This window comes from Anser cygnoides, chromosome 10, assembly GCF_040182565.1.
Source record: "Anser cygnoides isolate HZ-2024a breed goose chromosome 10, Taihu_goose_T2T_genome, whole genome shotgun sequence".
Classification (NCBI taxonomy): domain Eukaryota; kingdom Metazoa; phylum Chordata; class Aves; order Anseriformes; family Anatidae; genus Anser; species Anser cygnoides.
Genome location: NC_089882.1, coordinates 22,983,360 through 22,995,572, shown reverse-complemented (window position 1 = coordinate 22,995,572; position 12,213 = coordinate 22,983,360). Strand labels below are relative to the sequence as shown.

Below are 12,213 nucleotides of genomic sequence, written 5' to 3'. Positions count from 1 at the left end.
ATTGTTTTCCATGCCGCTCTGAAATGAATAGAGTATCTTTCTTCATTTATTTGTTTTGCACAAAAAAAGACAAGTCATCAGTTTAACAGGCACTTGGCAGTGAACAAAGTGAGCTCCAAGACATGAAGAGAGAATTATTACCCTTTTGTATACCTTATGCCTGCAAAATGCCAAAATATTTGTTTCCTATTCTTTATGATGAGGTAACAAACTATTTGGGGTTTTCTTGCCTATTTTGCATCCTAGCATAGTTTCCCAGAAGCAGCTGCCCAGCAATTCCGAAACTGTAGATTAAAGGTTGTGGTTAACCTATCTGACACCCGCTTTACTTCCCTCGTTGTCTTTCACTAGTAGCATGGAACATTAGCCGCTAAATATAAGCGCCTGCATGTCCTGTAAACAAGCACCTTCCCTTTTTACACACCTTCCATTTCTCTTTTTCTGTTCTTCAATCCATGTGGGGCACGGCAAGGTTTTTCATTTGGCTTGCACTTTGTGTTTTCACTTGGCTGGGCGCTCTGCAGGCCCAGGGAAGCTTGATGGAGCTGAGTGATTACATTTTGTTGTAAAATGAAATAGTGATAAAACAGGCTTTTCAGAAAGCAGTTGCTGGCTGTCCTCACAGATATTGTGTGATCTATGATCACAAGAGATTAGGCTAGAGGAGGAATTCTGTTTGGAATCTCTAAAATAGGGTTTCGGGAAGATGAAAACAGCTTACATAGCTCAAATACAGCACAACAAACTTAGCCTTCTGCTAGCATGCACAACGTAAAAGACTGTTACCTAGATGCATCTTACCAACGTGCCTCGAAATTCAGGCAGCAAATCCTCATTTCCTGGAAGAAATGATGCTAACTTAAACAATGCTTTTAAATGAACCTTGGATCTGGTCAGCAACATTGATTTGGTTTTGACTGATAGCAGCCTTCAAAAAGCCTTTCATCTTCTCGGTATTTTCCCCCTTCACTGTCTACACTGTCCTGACCTGCATAAATCTTATTTAAAAGCTAATTTCAACACAGCGTGTGCACTTAGTGTGCACTGATCAGTGATGAGTCATGTTCAGCTTGATAAGGAAATGAATGGAAGTCTCTACAATTTAAAAAGACTCTGTGTTCCCATGGCTAGACCACGCAAGAAAGCTGTGTTGGTAAGCCCTAATTTCCAAGTCCCTGTATTGTTTTTGTCAGGTGGACCTGTTTTCCTTGCAAACCTCAAGTAATTTTCCTGTATTTCAGGAATGTGCTCTGCAGACATGGGAGTTTTTCAGTTCCCTATTCAGGTCAAAGAGATTTTATAAGGTCTGTAGCTAGTGTACAGAAGTCTGAAAAGGAACAATCAGTTATCTCAGCATCTCGGAATAGGCAAGGCTCTGTTAAGACTCTTCCTCTGCGTTACAAGTATCCATGTGCTCTTGTAAGACCTTGTGCCAGAGTGCTCTGTAACTTGCAAGAAGACGTTAAACTGGAAAATACAATGTCATCCCACTTCTAGTGCTGAAGAAGCAGCTTTCAGATTCCATGCTGAAGGTGGTGGTCCCGTGCAACTGGTGACAACGAATACCAACAGACTTCTGAATCAGGTAAGAATAATTAAACATTGTGTATTGGCCTTATGCATGCATTATTAATTTCACACTTCGCATTGGGCAGCACATTTTTGCTTTGATAAAAGGCCCAGTATTGATTCAGATCATACTGAAGCTGTAAGGAGATCTCAAGAAATTTTAGTTTTCAACTCTTTGAAGTTGACCGTGGTGTTGTTACAGTGGTCTGGGTTCTTTGAGCAAATCTGAAAGCATTGGGATGTTTCCACAGGCAGCTATGGATAGGGAGGTGTCTTAGGAATTCCACTGCCTTCATGCTATTTATAGGTTGATTGGCCCATTTAATTTTTCCGCAAGAATAATTGTATATTGGGGTTTTATAAGCTTTTTTTTAAAATTATTTTTTTGATTATAATAAATGCTGTTGAAACCACATCATGGAAAACAGGAATAACTCAGGAACTGAATTAAAATAGGAAAACCTTTGCACTGAAAATAACATGTTATGGAAATAAACTCTCTGTGTTGTACAAAGCTTAGAGCTAGGTAGGACTTCAGGGGTGGTACACCAACAGCTGGGGAAAGGGAGTAATAACATACTGGTTCTGTTAGTAAAACTGCATAACTTCAGAGGAAATGTGAAGCCTGTTCCTTAGGCTGTGCCGGAGACAAAGAGTGCTCAAGTAATGACTAGTCCTGTCAATATGTCTAATGCACTTGGAAGGAGTTAGGTGTATTTCCCAAACCTGAGTGTCCAGAGGGAGGGTATGGACCACATGCTTATCAATTCCGTGAGAAAATCCCTTTTGATGATGAAGCTCTGAATCCCTCTGTTAGCCAGCATCAAGAAGCATCAAATTCTTGGAGTTGGATGACAAAGGTCTCCTTGAAGTCGTGTTAAATGATAGGGTGAAATTGGATTGATTTAATTAACCGTAACAGACGTGTCTGTTCAGGTTTGCCAGCAGTGTACGGCAGTGTTGTGTCCATGTGTACTGTTGTACATCAATGGGAAGGGGACTCGAGAACTTAAAGGTGAGTGGATGGTCCTCGGCTACAAGCGACTGAGGCAGTGGGATTTCTGACAGCTTTAGGCAAAAGGAGTCAGTCTGTACTGTCTCGGTTACTGGAAGTTTCTAGTGAATGGGAGATGGGCAGTACCTGTAATCGTTTTGAAGTTGTTGCAAAAAACGAGACAGCAGAGAATAGCTTCCTTGGTTATAGGGATCTGAATCCTCCCATGCACTGAATACATATCACCATGTTTGTAGAGAAGGGGATTAAATTGAATACCCCCAGAAAATGGATATTCTGAACATTTCCTAATGCTGAAGTGTCTAGTTTTGCAGTTCAATGTTTTTCAAGTAATTTGGGGAAGGAGGGGAGATGGTTGAATGTTTTTTGCTTAAAAAGGTAAATTCATTAAAAAAAAAGTACTGATCATTTATCCCCCTTTGGTTACCCAAAGAGGTACAAAGGCAAAGGTTTCTGCCATATAACCTAATAAATGAAGTTACTACAGAATCATCAGATAAATTCTGGGTAGAGTCTGAGAGCGGGGAGCAGTTTGGCATTGCAGAACTAACGGCCTAGTTCTTGTGCATGACTGGTGTGAGCAGGATCCGGTAACACGTGGCTGATTCAGGAATTTCCGAATTCATCTCCCTCACGTGTCTATGCTCTGTGCTCCAGAGTGAGCTCTTAGTGCCTCTGGGAGTTTGATGGGGTTGGAAGTACAGGGCTACTTCTTAACAGAGGTTGAGCCTTGGCAACATTTCCCCCCCCACACACACACCCCAGACTACTCCTGTCTTGTGTGCGTTGTTTGTGGCTTTTGAATCACCAGGCCAGAACAGGAGGTTGCAGTGTTACTGCCTTAGCAGCCAGTAGCCCTGTGAAGCCAGTTGGTTGGTGTATCACTGCCTGGATTTTCTATTACTTTTCTGTGGCAGTGAAGGGGGGCTGAGCCCCCAGGGCTGCCCAGGCTGAGGCAGCAAGAGTGCGCACTGCAAGGGCCACTTACAGAACAGTAGCCACGGAGCCCTCAGGTTACACGAAGTGTGTGTGCAAAAGCAAACCTTTTGTAGAGAACTAGCATATGCCCTATGGCACGAGGAGTGTGCACAAAACACCATTTATTTGTCGTTGTATTGTCTGGGTGCCCGACCTGATGCTTGCACACAGCGTGCGGCCCTGTTGAAGACAGCTTCTGCTTGGTGAGCAGGAAGTTCACGCCTGGGCAGGGCTGCAGCTACACTTGGTGGGGCACGAGCAGGAGCAGGGTTTACATTTTCCAGTTGTCACACTGCATCTAGAGCCACTGCAGTAAATAGATGGCCACACTTTAAATAGATGACCACAAGGATAGAGCCCTCAGGGAGCCTTTGTTGTCACAGGTGGGGCATAAGGCAGTCTCCAACATGACAGTGGCAGAGGTGATAAACCGTGGCCCAAGTCCCCAGGTGTATGTTCTAGCACTGTGTTAGGGAATATATTGTAAGCTAAGGAACCTTAACATAGCTGTTGTTTCCTATAGTCTTGTGATAATCCGCAATTACCAGAAGCTTGCGTGATTTTTAAAGCAGCAATCCCCAAGAGCTATGAGAGCAAGGTAAATAAATACTACACACAGAGAGAATCTGTTAGGGCAGAACTGAGCTAAGCGAAATGAAAACAAGACCCTGAGGACAAATGGTTACTGAAAAACGTGCGTTTGTGCTGTGAAGAAGCTGTTCCTCTTTGTTCCAGGCATTGCAAAGTCAGGAGGAGAAGAGCCACATGAGTGGTAGTGCCGTGGGGAAGGTGGTTGAGCCTTGGGCCTTTTTACCAGTCGGGCTCCGAGCAGGCCGTAACTCCCACAGCATCCTTAGAAGGTGGTGCCTTTTATTAGCTGTTTTCGTGTGGGAGTACTGAGGTGGTAGGCACCAATTAATGCAGTTAAAGGGTAATTAGACATGCAGAACCAGTCAGAAACACGGCAATTTCTGAAGAATTTCTCTTTCACTGCCACTTTCTTTCTTGTCCTGTGCTTTGGATACACCTAAGAGCTTTGGTGTTTTTCGAGTTCATCCTTTTCCCTAGGTCTGTTGGTCACTTTTCCTACCTTTGAAATTCTATCGTAGCCTTATTTGTGTGCTTGGTTGAGGGGAAAAATACCAGCTGGAAATGGGAGGAGGACACATTTCTTCTGAACTAGGGCTGAATTTAAATCTTTAGAAGCATACCACATTAAAACACAATTTTCTCACTAAGTAGTGTTGTTTTGACGGGCTTTTGAAGTGCAGTGGGTACACAAATCCACATTAAAATGTGTCAAGACTGTGACTGCAGTGCAGGGAGATGCAGCCTGCCTTCTGGTGAAGCAGGGAGCTCAGCATAGGTTTAATCACCTGCTTACATCCAGTGCCAGTGTCTCAGGTGCACTTTGCAGCTGATCCTGTGATCTGTTTCATTCATACGTTCAGGGGCCAACTTTCAGGGAGCAGTGCTCACTGTGTTCCTCAAAAGCAGCCTCCCGTGTTACTCGTTCTTCTCCTTTCCCCATCTGCTTCTTCGTGTTTGCTGTCCTTTGCTATTGTTGCTCAAATAGGGGCCACATGTGGTGACAGTGGCAGACTTGTAAAAATCTTCTAAATATAAAAAGTAGACAACAGAGGAAGATGTTGCCTTGCTGAGCTAAGAGTTGGAGCCGTCTCTGAGAAGGGAGAGATTTTCTGTGCAGGGGCTGATAAAACCGTGGTGCTCCCCTAGGCAGATCTTGGTTCCCTTAAAAGTATGTAAATTGCAGGAATCTGAATGAATACAAAACATGGAAATTTGCTGAAGAGACAAATCTGGAAACAAAGATGATGACAGAGGTCTCTAAAACATGCCACATTCTTGCTATGCTGCCAAGCAGGGAAGAAAATGGTGTTCTAGCAGCAAAACAGTAGAGAAGTGCAATAAAGTCCTAACAATAAGCATGAGGGCACAGAAACAGAACAATGCTTCCACCCCCCTTTGACCACCTAGTTTTTCTTGCCTGTATTTTCCTTCTGCTTTGTCTTAGTTCTTTCCCCCACCTCTGCAAAGTTTATTCCCGAGCCTCCTTTCTTGTCATTTGTCCTCTCCCTGCCCACGAGTTGTTTGTAGAGAGGTACACTCTACTAGAGCGTGCGCCACTCCTGTAGCTGTTGGCTGAAATGTGGGCAGGATGCTTTGGTGTTTGTATTTTGGGGCTTCTTTCCCTGCTGCCCTGAAGAGGCTATGGAGATGGCAAATCCCCACTGAGACGGGAAGGGCAGGAACCTAATCTGCTGCAACTGTTTCATCCACATGCATCTTCTCAGGTGCAAGTCCCTGGAGACTTAAATTCAATGCCAGTTCCATTCCCACATCTGTGTGTACACCCACAAAATAATTGCTTGCAAATTGATAGGAGCTTGCTAATGAGCTCATCCTGGAATAGTGTGCTGCTCTGCAATGCCTGGCTCAATGAAGAGCCTCAGCGGCAGCGTGACAGAGAATACCTGTGGCCAAAAGCAAGATTTGCTCACAAAGCTGGCAGCTTCTAACAGGTGCTAACTGTGACTCCCTGACTCAGTACTGTAATGTTCACACCCCTAATTACAATAACTCTGAAGGATTTCTACTGCATGCCCATAAGTCATTTATTATTCAGCAGTGTCATCCTTGAAAATGAGTAATTGCTGGAGTTTTGGTTTTGTATTTTGACATTGGATTTATTTTTTCAAATTTATGGATTTATCCTACTTTGATCTAGCGAGAACCGACAACATGTTGTTTGGGTATTAATCATAGCCATCCCACCATGCAAACTGTGACAGGCTGTTTAAGCTCAATCTCTTTTATTTTTATGTTTCCATCACCAATGTCTATAAAAATGTATCATAGGCATGCCATTTGTGCAGAGTAAGGCTGAAAGTAACTGCCTATCTGTAGCCAAACAAATGTTAATTCTTCAAAATTTGGTATCTATGCTACTAGAAACTGGGGAGGCTGAAATCTGAAACCTCTGAAACAAGACAGGCAGGGGCTCAGTGGTGTGGCCAGTGTCACCTCAAGTTTCCTATGCCCTTCTGTGCCCAGTGTGAAGCCCATTGCCCAGCCCCACGGGACAGGAGCTGGTCAGCTAGCTCAAAATGGAGCAACTCCAGATTTTAATTCTGGAAGATTTCTTGCCATGCAGCCATTGGTGTTGCCCAAGATGGGCATTTTCATGCTTGCTCCATGCTGAACATCATTAGGACAGTCATTTTTCAGGATATGTACTGAAGAACATTGTTTCTAGTAATCTGTGAAGTGGGAGCTGGCTGCCTTCAGAGCTCCTGGCGGGGCTGGAGGGACCATTAATGAATTCCCCTGTCCTTCCCCTGTCCCTTGGCCACCAGCTCTGTCCTGCTGGCTGCAGGGGATCGTGGAGCACCTTTGTTCTCTCCTGGGCGTTGCTCTAATGCTCACATTCAGTGTGCTGTTCTAGATGAAGAACCACCACAAAAGTGAATAATAAATGAAAAATTGTAAGATTTCCAGCCCATTACTCATAAATGAGCCATAACATTGTTTCAGGTGCGGGTGTTTTCAGCTGACACCAGACTACGTTCTTGAATGTTGCTGTCTTATGAGCTCACTGCATAAGTGATACCTGAGTGCAGGACTGTCAGTAGTCCAAACAGTGATTTCTAGTAAATGTCAACAATCCTTAGGTTTAATTACCTCCATTAGCACTTTCTTTAATGGCAGACTTAGCAGAGAGTTCTGCACAAGCATCAGATAAATTGAAACAAAAAAAAAAGAGGAGCTGGCAGCGAGAAGGGTAGTAGCTACAATTAAAAAGTGTGAAGCTTTGTTTTATCTCTCTAAAAGAGTTCTCTCTATTCACCGTACATAATGAAACACTAATTTAGAATGCAATTTGGTTTGAATTTATTTTTGGTGGAATAAATGAATACTGTCTCATAAACAGGGCTGGGATTCAGTCTGTAGTTTAGCCTCGCCAGCTTTGTAACATTCTCGCATCCCTGCGAAGAACTTGCTAATCCTGTGCACGGCAAGTCCTTGAATTCGGTACTCCAGTGTCACTGCTCGGGCTCGCTTTGTGCTTCAAGGCTGCTGCAGGGAGTTTGGGTGGAGTGGTTCACTGCTACACTAAAGTTGGAATAAGATCAGTAAAACGCTGCTTTAATCACAAGCAATTTGTAGCCTTCCTGAGAATGCTGCAAACAGCATGTTTAATAACATTTTTAATGGATCCAATTGCCTGTTATTAAGAAATGCACCAATATAATGTTGCTTCTGATTCATGCAGGGTGCACGGAATTGTGCGGGGTGCTCGCGGTGATAACAGACCAACTATGAGAGGAAACGGTCACTCCGAACCCTGTGGTTCAGGTTAAAATAATGGGTTTGTTTTCTGAAATAGGGGGAAACGGAGGTATTTCCCTTACTTATTTTTTCACAGCTTGAAGCCATATCCTGGCTGCGTAGAAATCCAGCAGTAAAATTCCTATTGACCTCTCTTTAGACCTATTTTTCCTTTGTCGAATACTTTTTTTTTCTTTCTAGACTTACAGGGGTTTTCTTTTTCTTTATATATATATATATATTATATATATATATTCTTCCTTGCACCTTTTAAAGTCCCCAGCCCAACAGTGCACATATGTAACTGTAAGTGCTCTCTGTCAGTGTAATTATTAGCCCACAAAGGGCTAGGCACGCACTTCAGGGTATCCATGGAGCAGCGTCAGAGTGCCAGCATTTTCTACAGTGAAGCCTCAGGAGCAAACCTCTGCCTGCCCTTTTCAGTCACTCAGATGAGGTAGGACTGAATCACATATTTACTTTTTCCTTGCAACCCCGGGGACCTGGCAGTGGGAGAGTGATGGCAGTGTGCTCAGGCCCCCAGGAGCAAGGGGAGCGTCTGCCCACAAGCGGTCATGGCCAGGTGGAGGAGAGAAGTGGGGTTAAATGCACTGAGAAAACTCCACGTAGCTTTCCCTCTTCGGTTCTGAATCAAGTAGTCTGGACAAAATTGCTATTTGGTCATTTAATCTCTTCTGTTCCGATGGGATAAGTTGGAATCACTTCCTTTGTGATTTTATAAATTAAGGAATGCCTCGCTTTTGTCGTTGGCAAGTTCTGGTGGTTTTCTTTCCACCCACTGGGGAAAATAAAAATATAAAATGAAAGCTAGTAGATGTTCTCCCAGGCAGTCTCTCAGAGGCTAAAGAAAAGCACGGAGCCAGCCATGTACTCAGCTGGTTGCCTGCAATTCTGGAAAATTCACAGTCACAGTAAGAACAGCCCAAATAATCCTGCAAATGCTGTGCATGCCTGTAATAACCCGTGAGATGTGTGAATTCAGCCTGAGCTTGAATCTGAGCTCCTTGGACAATTTGCCTTTCAAGTTTCTTTCCCATATGATCAAGCGCCCTTATCCGAGCATTGTACACTGTGCAGATTCGCACCGCTCCCTGGGACTGGATTTTTTACCACTTCAAACAGAACAAACACATAAACAGAAACTCCAAGAGATGCTCTCTGCAGTGCCTCTCCAGCAGCCCTTTGCTGCATCCAGCTGCGAGACGCCCAGCCCCAGTCCTTCCCATCTGTTCCTCTAATGGCAAGGTGCATCTGCACCAGGCAGGCGGCGGCGTTACGGACAGGAGCGACATGCTGGCAGGTCCCATGGCCATAGAGCATGGTAGGAAGCAGTGTACATCCTCTCGGGGCTTCATCTCGTGCAGCTCTGGGCCTCAGAGGAGTTGATTTCGGATTACCAGCCTCTCTCAATGTATGGCCTGCCAAGCGTGCTTTTTGGCTGTTCAGTAATGAAGGCGGCTCTCCTTTACTCCTGCGGGGGGACACGAGTTTGTTTTACTGAACAAGCACCAGGGGGAGCGTGTGACCAAAAGGGAAAAATGCTGATGGGTGAGTGAGTGATACAGCTTGTTGTTGTACAAGGATGCACTGTTCCGCTCTGGACTTAACTCTGTGCAATGGCCAGTAAGAGCTCATCTCTGGTGTCTTTCTGCAGGAGTGTGCTTTTATGGATTTTAGGTTTTACTTCTAATTCTCCACAGCACCGAAATGGACATTGTCACCTCCTCACGAGCACTTGCATCGGACGTTTGTTGGGGCTTTGAGTGACAATGCCAGTTCTTTCAGGAATAAAAGTGGGTCAGCCTGATCCAGAAAAATGCAGGGAATAAATCTCACCAAACCTCCACCTCTTCGTGATGTACACAAAAGCCTTATGTCAGCAGTCCACAGCCTACCCTGCCGTGCGGCGTTATCCCAGCGTGGAGGTGAAGACAGCTCCCTGTTGTACCTGCAGGCTCTGCGTAACTCAAATGTCAGAAACCAGCACACATTTTGAGCTGGCTCCAGCACCTTTGCGAGTGTGTGAGGACTGAGGCCGTACATCTAGCAGCGAGTGAGATATTGCTGATATTTAAGGAAAGGCAGGTACCTCTCTGCTGCAGCTTCCCTAAGCAAATTCCTGCTGAGCTGCTGCGCTCTGCGGCAGCTGCCCCCAGTGCGTGAGCCTGGCTGTAATCAGGAATCAGAGTGCATCTGTAGCTCTTTTCTGATGGTGCCACTGCTGCCTCTGGAAAACACCTAAGTACTGTGAACTTCCCATCAGAGGTTGGCCTTGGTGTGTGCCTGTGGCTGCAACCCTATGAGCTGTGTTCTTCGAGTACGTCAGGAGTGGTGGTTGGGTTCTGGGGGTTCTTCGCACCCACTCAGGTACCACGTTACAAGGCAGCACGCGAGACCCTTGCCTGAATTCACCTGCCTCTGTTTCCAGTACAACCAAGCAACAGCAGTCATGCTTCCTAATCCAAACCAACCCTGATACACAAGTTGATGAATTCATCGCCCATCTCAGACCTTCAGTCACCGAGCAGATACTGGATTGGAAGACACAAGTAAGGCGGCCCTAAACCCAAGTCCAGCTCTTTTTCGTGTCATTTTTCTTTCCTTGGCAGTGCAGCCATGCTCTGGGGAAAAAAACTGCACCCTCTTTTTTAATAGGTCTGCACCCTGTCAATGTTCAGAACCAAACCTTCTGGCTTGAGCAACTCAGACAAGATTTTACTGCATTTGGTGCTCGTTGCCTGTCCTCAGCAGTTGCCGTGGTGCTCGCAGGAGGGGGCTGCTGTCTCTTGGCCACAAGGACCAGCAGAGTCCTGGGGACCCAGTCCTTCACACTGGTGCAGACCCCTTGGGGGCGATGGCCCTGCTCAGGTATTGTGAGAGGTTTCCAAGCAAGGAGGGGTGGGTGCAGGACTCAGGCTGGCCCACAGCAGTGCAGTTGTTGGCACAGGTGGGGAGCAGGGGAACAAGAACCCCAAGCCTGCCTGATCCCGAGGTGAGTGCCCCCAGGAGCTGGGCACTCCAACCCAAAGTCACTGAGGGCGAGGACAACCCCAGCACCTGGTGGGGCCTTCACTGTGGGGATCTGCACTTCAAGGTAACGCGCTCTCTCTTCATTTTATTATTTTTTGTTTCACCACCATTACAGAGGGAAGGTCTTTCCTTGTCCTCCAATCCAAGACTGGTTCCCCCTAACAGCAGCTGCCGTGCTTACAAGGGCAGTCATGTGCCATTTGCAGTGCATTCAGATGGAAGGCTGTGAAGGGATGATAGTGGGACAAATATGGTGGGAACAATACTGATGATGTTTCCTTCACGTAAACCTAAGTTCTAGACTACAAAACTCTCTTACGCATAACTTACATTTTTATGGCTGTTTTCTTTTTATAGCTGCCTCTAAGTAGACATCTACATTGGAAATTACAGGATTAAATAAATTCTTTTCTTTAGGGTAAACTTGAACTGAACTGTTGCATTCATATTTAAAGTAAATACTAAATATTCATAACCTTTGGCAAGCAGTTAGACATGAGATTTGGTTTCGCTTGTGCTGTCATCTTCACCGCTGTTAATAATGCCTGTTCTTATCTGTTCTCAAAGCCGTGCTATTGAAATTGAACTGTATCACCAAATGCATCTCATATCAGCGTGAGTCGAGCTCGCAAGCACAGGCAGTGCCTTTTCACTAAGGTTTCCTACAATCTACTACATTGTCAGGTCTTTTTGCAAAAGTAGTTGTATCTTTCCAGAAAGCTATACCAAAGAAAGCAGATCAGTTTCTTTCACCAGTTTTCATGTGGGTTGACCAAGGTAGAACATACTTTTGTGCTGCTTTGCTAATATAGAAAATCCATTTGTATTATAATTACAAGCTAGAATAAGAAGTTGTTTTTGTTGTTTTTTTTTGGTTTGGTTTGGTTTGGGTTTTTTTGATATATAGGTTTTTCAGTTATTCCTGCTATTCAAAACATTTTCTAGGGGGATGTGTGTGATTACGAGTTTACTGTTTTTAAAACTGATTATTGCGTTAGGCAACATTTCAAAGAAAAAAAATGGTAACAGCACAAAGGCTTGAGGCTGGTGTAACCATGTCTTGCTAAAAGCAAAATTTGGCATGGTGCAGTGTGTCAGGTTAGAGAAAGAGGGCGGAGTGAGAGCCATTTTCAGCATCTGTTTCCAGCCAGCTTGGGGACTTGGGCCAGCTCTCAGTCTTTACTTCCTCTCTTCCTCTTCCTCCTTTTGGTTTTGAGCACAGACCCTTTGGTTCATTTCCATCTCTAGGT

The 12,213-nt window shown here is 44.8% G+C and overlaps 1 protein-coding gene across 2 annotated transcripts in view; it reads left to right on the top strand.

The window, feature by feature from the left end:
• Positions 1-582: 582 nt before the first annotated feature.
• Positions 583-12,213, top strand: part of SUSD3 (sushi domain containing 3) — a 71,649-nt gene continuing 60,018 nt past the window's right edge. For both annotated transcript variants that reach the window (XM_013187769.3, XM_013187768.3), the window contains exon 1: positions 583-1,585. The gene's annotated coding sequence lies outside the window, so the exon portion shown is untranslated. The remainder of the gene's footprint in view (positions 1,586-12,213) is intronic.